Raw genomic sequence first — 10,493 nt, forward strand, 5'->3', positions numbered from 1 at the left:
GTGTCTCCAAACGAGCATGACGTCACGATTTCAATGGAAATGTTAAGGGCTGTGACGTCATATGCGCGTGCGCACGGTCAAAAAAACCGACTCAGCCATGCTTTCGCTCATCTATAGATTCTACTATCTATAATCAAGCCTACACAGAAACAAAAAATATTGTTTCTTCAAATATGTTGTACTTTACAATTGAAAAGTGCGATATTTTGTTCAAATTAAAAGTGAAATTGTATACCGCGAAAGTTAGTTTATCATTCTAAAAGTATGTTTAATCAGTTCTGTTAATTTATTTAAAAGTTCACACTTTCACTGTTAAAACTGTAAAACTGTCAAATCGCACTATAAACAAATCAGTAAAAGGCATTAGATTTGGGCACTTCAAAAAAAATAAAAACATTTTTATTTAAATTAATAGATTCTTAGTTTGAAAACATTTCGAATAACATGGTGAAAAACACTTCAAAGTATTACAAAATGGGATCTAATCTTTATTGAATTATCTAAACCAATAAGAAGGCTTTAGAAATTAGCATCACGCTTCTTAAAAGTGAAATGCAATTCTACCCAAGTAACCATTAAGCAGTTAAAATCGAATTTATTTCGGTTCTATAGTCGCATTAAAAACCTGGTCAACAGTGCTAGTAAGACTTAAATTACACATAAGTGCTGCTCAAAAGCCGCTTTTGGCGAATTATTTGGCTGATATAGTGCTTGCCCCTACCTATTTTTCCACGCCTATGCCAATAAAATGTCAAAATATTTAGACGAGTTGAAACGAAATGAAAAAATATGAAACGAAAAATATTTATTTACATCTTGATGTGTTCTTTCTTTTTTCTTCCTTCTGACGGATTGATGATTTTTTTGCCATTTATGTTTAACTCCGGGCTTGAACGCCTGGACACTTGGTGGAAGGATTTGGTTCAAGTACCGGTGAGTTTGCCATCTGATCCATCTCCAAATTGAGTGGATGTATTGCTGGCAAGTGATAAAAACAGATGGTTTCCATCTGCCTTCATCCCAAGAGCGGGGAATGATAAAAAAGAAATGTGAAAACATGCTGAGTCCGTGAATACTTTTTATGTTCGCCTATATAAAAGGTTTCTTTCGACTAATAAATATAGCTAGAGAATAAATATGAAACATTTATCCTGCATTTTCCATGCAGTATGATTTAGTTTCCTATATGTACAAATGTTAATCATTATTACTGCAAAGCATACATGGTAGGCTTTAAAAATAATTGTCGTGCACCCACCGGAACATCTCACCGTTCCCCTTCCCCTTCAATATTGTCAGATTTTCTGGATATGATACACTCCGCGGCGTTTGTAATGTTCCCAAATGGGTACTTGCACAAAACTTCACGCGGCGAATGACTGTCGAAAGGTACGGCCGCGACAAACGATACACCGCAATGCTATTCATCCATAAGAATCAAGTAAACGGGGTGCAGAAAGCGCGGCGGTACCTTTCATGAAAGGTTCGCCGCGTGCAATTTTGAGAAAATCAGGCAATAATATCAGTTCCAAATGCGAGTAAAAGAGACAGGTTGTAAAACTCTAGGTATAATCTGGTATTATTGTTATTGATTTCATCCAAACGTCATTAGATGATAGCTCTAAATTGGTTTTGATAGTTCCCTTATTCGGCTTTTATCCACAGGGCTGATCAGCTTTCCATCAAAGCGTTATATACCGATATACGGCTTCTTTTACTGCCTGAAGAGTATACTGCCAATAAGCATCGTGATAAATAAAAACCATTTTTTTTATTTTCACTAGGCCACTGGCTGACAAAGAACCGTTGAGGACAAGGCGGTTCACCCAAAGAGGCTTTTACTAATCGGATAGGAGCAATGGACATTCATATGACGACACTGTGGAAGCCGAGAAACAGGTTTGTTTGATTAATAACATTGAGTTTACTGCTTCGTTATTATCGTTGTTTATTTTTTACAGATCCAAAATGCCGACTAAATCATTGAACCAGATGGTTTATTGACGAAGGAGCAAACTATGTGGCCAGTTATCAATGTGCATACGAACAAAAGTTGGAAATGAAATAAAAATAAACATATTTTCCATGACATAAAAACTATTGATACAAACTTTGGGGTGGAGGAAAAAATTCGTGGGCAGGGGGTGACTTGGGCAGGTGACAGAGTTAAACTTCATTTCAAATTTAAAATATTAAACTTTTTTTTCTAAAGTGTGTCTATTTTGATTTCATATTTCCTCAATATTATTTTAAAAAGTTTGTACTTTTATTTTCAGAGCTGCATGTCACTTTTGAAACCTGGATATAACAAAAGTGTTTGTACTTTTATTTTGAACATACCGAACTCTCTACGAAAAAGAACCAACGCAATTTTTTATTTTAACCAACGTTTTTTTTAATTTGATAAATGATTTTTCTTTCTGTGTACCTAAGATGTATTATCCGGGCCTCGCCGCTTGGGAAAGGCGGGCCACCCTGGGCCACCTCGCTTGGCAAGTGTAACATTTTTCGAACTGGAATCTTGTAGGATATTGGTTAACATACACTACTGCTGACTAACGAAAAAATTGTGGGATTGTTTATTTACATTTGCTTCATACTACATGCAGAGGAGGCGCGATGTACCGCATATTACCCTCCTGTTTTTAACCACGGCGAAATAACAGGGGTCTGCGAAGCGGCCATGTTTCTGATACCAGCATCAAAATCATCGATTAATTTTATACGAAGGCGTAATCATAGTCGTCGAAAACCTGCCATAAAAAATATGTTTTAAAAATCATGATATTTTGGTGAAGTAGTGCGCTTGGTGCCGATTGAAATATGAAAATTTATTAAAGGTATCAATATTCTTGATGAAATACACCTCGCCTTCATACTTTCGCACAAGTTCTTGAAAAATGATGAAAAATAATTACGTCTATTTGGAAAAAAATCAATTCGGAATAGTGTTTTGTTTACAAAATAGAATTGTCAGTGAGAAACCCAACACAATGGGAAACACAAAGATGTTGACTATTGTCAAACGTAGTGGGGGTAGCAGATACCTGCGAAATAACCATCGAACTGTCAAATTTTAACTAAAAGTTAAACGATTCGTTGAAACCTGTGAAACGGTTCACAGCCTAAATTGCTTCTAGAATTTTTAAAAAGAGTTTCAAAATTTTCTTCGTATGCTTCCCCGTGCAATTTTTTTTTCGAATATCATCTTTATGCTTCTTCTTCTTCATGCAACGTTTGTTCACCAATACAATTTCACTCAGTCTCTGAGACGATCCCCACCGATGTGTATCCAAATGAGTGTCTAGTATAGGAACGAAATGCGTTCATATTTTATTTATGCACTTGTTCTCGCACCGGTTGTTTCTATCAAGGTTGTTGAAGTGCAATCATGCTTCGCACCGGTGGTGAATATCCGGTTGCTATTGAGGCAAACACGGAAATAAATAAAATCAGGAAAAAAATATTATTTATTTTCAAATCTTTCAGAACGCGCTCCAATTTTTGTAATATAAATATGTGCGTAATGCATTTTGTGATTATCAGATTAGCTAGACACACATCTGCTAGGTGGCGCTAGCTTATATGCAATAATTTAGTGAGGTGGATATCTCGAGATCTATAAGACTTATAATGATTTTGTCTTCTACAAAGTTGTTCGAGTAGCCATAACATATATGATGGAGACTAGTCTAGTTTAGTTTGGAATTCATACGCATAGTGGCGCTAGTGTATGATAAATAACCTGTTAGGTTAAATATTTCTAAATCCGTTAGAGTTAGAAAGTGGCCATCTTCTACAAAGTTATCCGAATTATCTGTTAGGTTGGTTATTATGTAAGATTTAAAAGGGTAGTCAAAACCAGAAGTTTAGTTTGAAACCGCAATACTCATTGGCGCTCGAGTTGAGTCGAATCGAGTCAAGTATGAGACACTAAAGATGGTCTTACTGTAGTATCTGTCAAAGGTACAACCAAGTGGTGGAATTAAATGGAATTGTACGAACTCGTCTTATGGCAAGTTACTTTGTAGAATACGGCAATATTCTGAAAATTCCAGATTTTGAGATATTTTACCTATCAGTTTATTTCTTATACACTAGCGCCGCTAAGCGATTGTGTTTAAAACTAAACTTGCTTGCATCATGATGGTTTTCACCACCCGAACAACTTTTTGGAATACGGCAATGTCCTAAAAATTTCAGTTTTCAAAATATCTAACCTAGCAGGTTATTTCTTAATCTAAACCTGCGTTGATCATAATGGTTTTGACCACCCGAACAACTTTGTAGAAGGCGGCAATATTCTAAAAATTACATATTTTGAGATACCTGACATTTCAGGTTATTTCCAATACACTAGCGCCGCCAAGCGGTTGTATTATTAACTAAACTTGCTTTCGTCATGATGGTTTTGACCACCCGAACAACTTTGTAGAAGACACCAATATTCTAATAATTCCAGATTTCGAGATATCTACCCAAGTAACCATGAAGCTATATATACTTGTAAAAAATACACCCCTAAAAGCTGACTTAAAGTGGAAAAGGGCACTTATAAGACCGAATTAGTGGTTCATTACTTTCACATGTTGAAATAAAGCATAAGTATTGCGCATAAGCCCCAAAATTTTATTCCCACCTTTGGGTTTCCGCGCCGAACACTCAGCGCCAGACTCGGCGACAAGGTCAAGTGGTCAAGTTGGTACTCCTGATTTTTTGACAACTGATGTCGATTGGTTGTGTGAGTGCACCGGTGTCAAAAAATAGAGCTTTTAGCTGAAAATTTAATTGTCAAATGCACATTTTGACAGCAATATAGATGTATGAGTGAATAAAATGTGGAAATGCTCTATCGCGGAAGCAGTCGCTGGAGACAAGTGTCAATGGTTTCAGTGACGAAACGAAAAGTTTCAATGCAAAAAGCAATAATGCATCGCTGCATTCGTAATGCTGATTTAGAATATCGTTGTCTGACAGCTGATAAATAAATGCCACTTCACATCGTTAAAACTGATTTAATGCAATTAGCATTTAGAATGCCGGTTTATGATTGATATATGTGCAATATTGTAATGCTTGGTGTTACTTGGGTAACCTATCAGGTTATTTCATATGCACTAGCGCCGCCAATCAGTTGAAATCCAAACTAAACTGACCTCCATCACAATGGTTTTGATGATGAGTACCCGAACAATTTTACAGCAGACGGCAGATTTTTTATTTATGGGTTACTTTATATTTCCGTGTATAGGCACGGCAAATGCTGGGTAAAGCGTACCATTGGTACTTCGCGTACCTGAAGGAATAAAATAGACCCCATCTCGCGGTCCTTAGCCTCTTACCCAGCAACTCCTATCCCTACCTCCCCGCGGTGCTGGCCGGGATACGAGCAACCTTAGGGAAGATCGGGTAACCAACCCCGGTGGGAACTATGGTCGTATGCTGACAGGGAAGGGGGGGTTTGCTCCTCTCCGGAGGTGCAAATCTTATTGAGCGTCTGTTCTCCATGTCAGGATCGGCTCACAACAGCGTCTGTTCTCCATGTTAGGGCGGCTGATCATCGTCCGAGTGCCAGCGAGGGACTCTATGAAACTGTGCACCATGGTCCACCGGAAATAAGGAGGAATGGTCCTCCGGAAATTTAGGGGTTTGGTGTCAGGCCCTGCAAGCCAGCCTTTAAAAATCATAAGCAACGAACAATCAACAAGAGAGTACGGACCGGAACCATCGGCGAAGACCACTGCGACGAAAAGGGACTAGCGATTGGAAACTCGGTTCGTGGAACTGCAAATCTCTCAACTTCATCGGGAGCACACGCATACTCGCCGATGTGCTCAAGGACCGTGGATTCGGCATCGTAGCGCTGCAGGAGGTTTGTTGGAAGGGATCAATGGTGCGAACGTTTAGAGGTAATCATACCATCTACCAGAGCTGCGGCAGCACACACGAGCTGGGAACAGCTTTCATAGTGATGGGCGACATGCAAAGGCGCGTGATCGGGTGGTGGCCGATCAACGAGAGAATGTGCAGGTTGAGGATCAAAGGCCGGTTCTTCAACTTCAGCATAATCAACGTCCATAGCCCACACTCCGGAAGCACTGATGATGATAAGGACGCATTCTACGCGCAGCTGGAACGTGAGTACGACAGCTGCCCAAGCCACGACGTCAAAATCATCATAGGAGATTTGAACGCTCAGGTTGGCCAAGAGGAGGAGTTTAGACCGACTATTGGGAAGTTCAGCGCACACCGGCTGACGAACGAAAACGGCCTACGACTAATTGATTTCGCCGCCTCCAAGAATATGGCCATTCGCAGCACCTACTTCCAACACAGCCTCCCGTATCGGTACACCTGGAGATCACCACTGCAGACAGAATCACAAATCGACCACGTTCTGATTGATGGACGGCACTTCTCCGACATTATCGACGTCAGGACATATCGTGGCGCTAACATCGACTCTGACCACTATCTGGTGATGGTTAAACTGCGCCCAAAACTATCCGTCATCAACAATGTTCGGTACCGACGACCGCCGCGGTACGACCTAGAGCGACTGAAGCAACCTGATGTCGCCACTGCATACGCGCAGCATCTCGAGGCAGCGTTGCCGGAAGAGGGTGAGCTCGGTGGGGCCCCTCTTGAGGACTGCTGGAATACAGTTAAAGCAGCCATTAACGACGCAGCGGAGAACCACGTCGGGTATATGGGTCGAAGTCGACGGAACGATTGGTTCGACGAAGAGTGCAGACAGATTCAGGAGGAGAAGGACGCAGCGCGGGCGGTCGCGCTGCAGCAAGGTACCCGGCAGAACGTGGAACGTTATAGACGGAAGCGGAGACAGCAGACCCGCCTTTTTCAGGAGAAGAAACGCCACCTGGAAGAAGCGGAGTGTGAGGAGATGGAACAGCTGTGCCGTTCTCAAGATACACGCAAGTTCTATCAGAAGCTCAACGCATCCCGCAAAGGCTTCGTGCCGCGAGCCGAAATGTGCCGGGATAAGGAGGGGAGCATCTTGACGGACGAACGTGTGGTGATCGAAAGGTGGAAGCAGCACTACGAGGAACATCTGAATGGCGCTGAAAGTACAGGCAGTGAAAGTCAAGGCAGCGGAGGAGATGACTACGTCAGTTCAGCGGACGATGGAAGCCAACCAGCCCCCACCTTGAGGGAAGTTAAGGATGCCATTCAACAGCTAAAGACCAATAAAGCAGCTGGTAAGGATGGTATCGGAGCTGAGCTCATCAAGATGGGCCCGGAAAAGCTGGCCACTTGCCTGCACAAACTGATAGTCAGAATCTGGGAAACCGAACAGCTACCGGAGGAGTGGAAGGAAGGGGTTATATGCCCCATCTACAAGAAAGGCGACAAGCTGGAAGGGTGAGAACTTTCGAGCAATCACCATCCTTAATGCCGCCTACAAAGTGATATCCCAGATCATCTTCCGTCGTCTGTCACCATTAGTGAACGAGTTCGTGGGAAGTTATCAAGCCGGCTTCGTTGATGGCCGCTCGACAACGGACCAGATCTTTACTGTACGGCAAATCCTTCAAAAATGCCGTGAATACCAGGTCCCAACGCACCATCTGTTCGTTGATTTCAAGGCGGCATACGACAGTATAGACCGCGTAGAGCTATGGAAAATTATGGACGAGAACAGCTTCCCTGGGAAGTTTACCAGACTGATCAAAGCAACGGTGGATGGTGTGCAAAACTGTGTGAAGATCTCGGGCGAACACTCCAGTTCGTTCGAATCGCGCCGGGGACTAAGACAAGGTGATGGACTTTCGTGCCTGTTGTTCAACATTGCGCTAGAAGGTGTCATGCGGAGAGCCGGGTGTAACAGCCGGGGTACGATTTTCAACAGATCCAGTCAATTTATTTGATTCGCGGATGACATGGACATTGTCGGCCGAACATTTGCAAAGGTGGCAGAACTGTACACCCGCCTGAAACGTGAAGCAACAAAAGTTGGACTGAAGGTGAATGCATCGAAGACAAAGTACATGCTTGTGGGTGGAACCGAGCGTGACAGGGTCCGCCTGGGAAGCAGTGTTACGATAGACGGGGATACCTTCGAGGTGGTCGAGGAATTCGTCTACCTCGGATCCTTGCTAACGGCTGACAACAACGTTAGTCGTGAAATACGAAGGCGCATCATCTGTGGAAGTCGGGCCTACTACGGGCTCCAGAAGAAACTGCGGTCGAAAAAGATTCGCCACCGCACCAAATGTGTCATGTACAAGACGTTAATAAGACCGGTAGTCCTCTACGGACATGAAACATGGACAATGCTCGAGGAGGACTTGCAAGCACTCGGAGTATTCGAGAGACGGGTGCTTAGGACCATCTTTGGCGGTGTGCAAGAAGACGGTGTGTGGCGGCGAAGAATGAACCACGAGCTCGCCCAGCTCTACGGCGAACCCAGTATCCAGAAGGTAGCTAAAGCCGGAAGGGTACGATGGGCATGTTGCAAGAATGCCGGACAGCAACCCTGCAAAGATGGTGTTCGCTTCCGATCCGGCAGGTACGAGACGACGTGGAGCGCAGCGAGCGAGATGGGCAGACCAGGTGCAGAACGACTTGGCGAGCGTGGGGCGTATCCGACGATGGAGAGATGCGGCCTCGAACCGTGTATTGTGGCGTCAAATTGTTGATTCAGTGTTATCTGTTTAGATGTAGACTAAATAAATGAATGAATATTTCCGTGTGATGGTTTGGCAACGGTTGGAGCGGGTCGCCAAATTTGCCAACTCGCTATTCACCGAAGGTTGCGTTTACATTTCCCAAACCCGTTTACCAACGACCGGTGCGAGTTCGCGTCATGATACACGTAAAAAAATTTAATGTTGTTTATTATTAATATTTCTAATACTTTTTTGCCAAAGCAGGCGGTTAATGACATGTAGGGTAAAACGACCTATTATGGAGGGGTTAAGCACCGTGTCAAAACAAATTTGACTTCAAAAATTCTTTAAAAATTACCTGTTGGTCTTTTTCCACATTGCAGTAGTCGAATAGGTTGCTGGTTAACTATAGATTCGTAAATATTACGTCAATTGGGCTAAACTCATGTTGTTTTGCTTTATCACAATAAAAACAAACTACCGCAATAATAGGACGCAGTTGCCTATCGTTGCGACGTTTTTCCAAGGTCAGTCCTATTATTGCGGTATTGCATGCAATTCTTATGGAAATCGATACCACAACAATAGGACCTTAGCACTACCGCAATAATAGGCTCAAAGGATTCAAATTTTTAATGAAAAATTTCGATTTTTCATAATTTTGAACGGAATTTTGTCAAACAAAAGCCGTTCTAGTCGTTAATTCGATGAGTTTTAGCGTTTCTACAATTGGGTTTCAATGCTATTATATCCAGAATGGACTATTTTAACACTACCGCAACATTAGGACATGCCACAACGATAGGACGTTTTACCCTATAAGAAAAAACTTATACATCGCATTAGTCACATACATTCGGAAACTTATACTTTTCATTAAGTTATGAATGTTATTAGCTTTTCGATATGGGATCATTCATTAGGTGGCATAATGAAGAGTATAAGTATTTTCGAATGGTTTTTTGCCATAACATATAAGGTTATTTTTTTACGTGTAGAGGTTGCTATTTTGGCTTTATTTATACGCACTGGTGGGGATCGTCTGAGTGATTTGAAATACAGTGAACGTTCGCTAATTGGGGTTTTTCTAGTTGGGGCGTTTTTTAGTTGGGGGTTCGCTAATTGGGGCGAAACCCAATTAAAAAGCAGCTAAACGTCAGAATGTGATGTCAAAAACGCCTTGACGTTTTGTTTCCGTGTTTGGCGGGATCGATATTTTCTGGCGCGTAAAATTTTCTTTTGTTCAATGCAAAAAGTAAACAACATTGACGCTTGTCAAACCGCCCCAATTAGCGAACGGCATTCGCTAATTGGGGTGAGGTCGTGCCCCAATTAGCGAACGATCACTGTATAGATAGTAGAATCTATAGATGAGCGAAAGCATGGCTGAGTCGATTTTTTTGCCCGTGCACACGCGCATATGACGTCACAGTTCTTAACGTTTCCATTGAAATCGTGACGTCATGCTCGTTTGGAGACACGTTTGACAGTTCGTTTGGAGACAGTGGATTTATCTTCGCTCATCTATATATTCCACTATCTATAATTTGACACGGGCGTGTATGAATAAATTTTGAAAATTCTCGCTTAACTTTTCAAAAGGACCTAAGTAACATTTTTTTCATGAATTAATTTGAATAGCGCAATTAACAGAACAGCATGAAAGCTTTTGATTGCAATACTCAAATTAAATCATGAAAAAAATGTTACTTAGGTCCTTTTGAAAAGTTAAGCGAGAATTGTTTTTTGGATTTGGAGAACCCGTTTTAATGTAACCTTGCATAGCTGGAAACGAAAAATGCCACCTGGGGATGTTACCGTCATCCGCGCACTTCAAAAAAAAAGAAGAAACGTCAAACTTCG

This window comes from Armigeres subalbatus, chromosome 3 (genome assembly GCF_024139115.2).
Source record: "Armigeres subalbatus isolate Guangzhou_Male chromosome 3, GZ_Asu_2, whole genome shotgun sequence".
NCBI classification, from domain to species: domain Eukaryota; kingdom Metazoa; phylum Arthropoda; class Insecta; order Diptera; family Culicidae; genus Armigeres; species Armigeres subalbatus.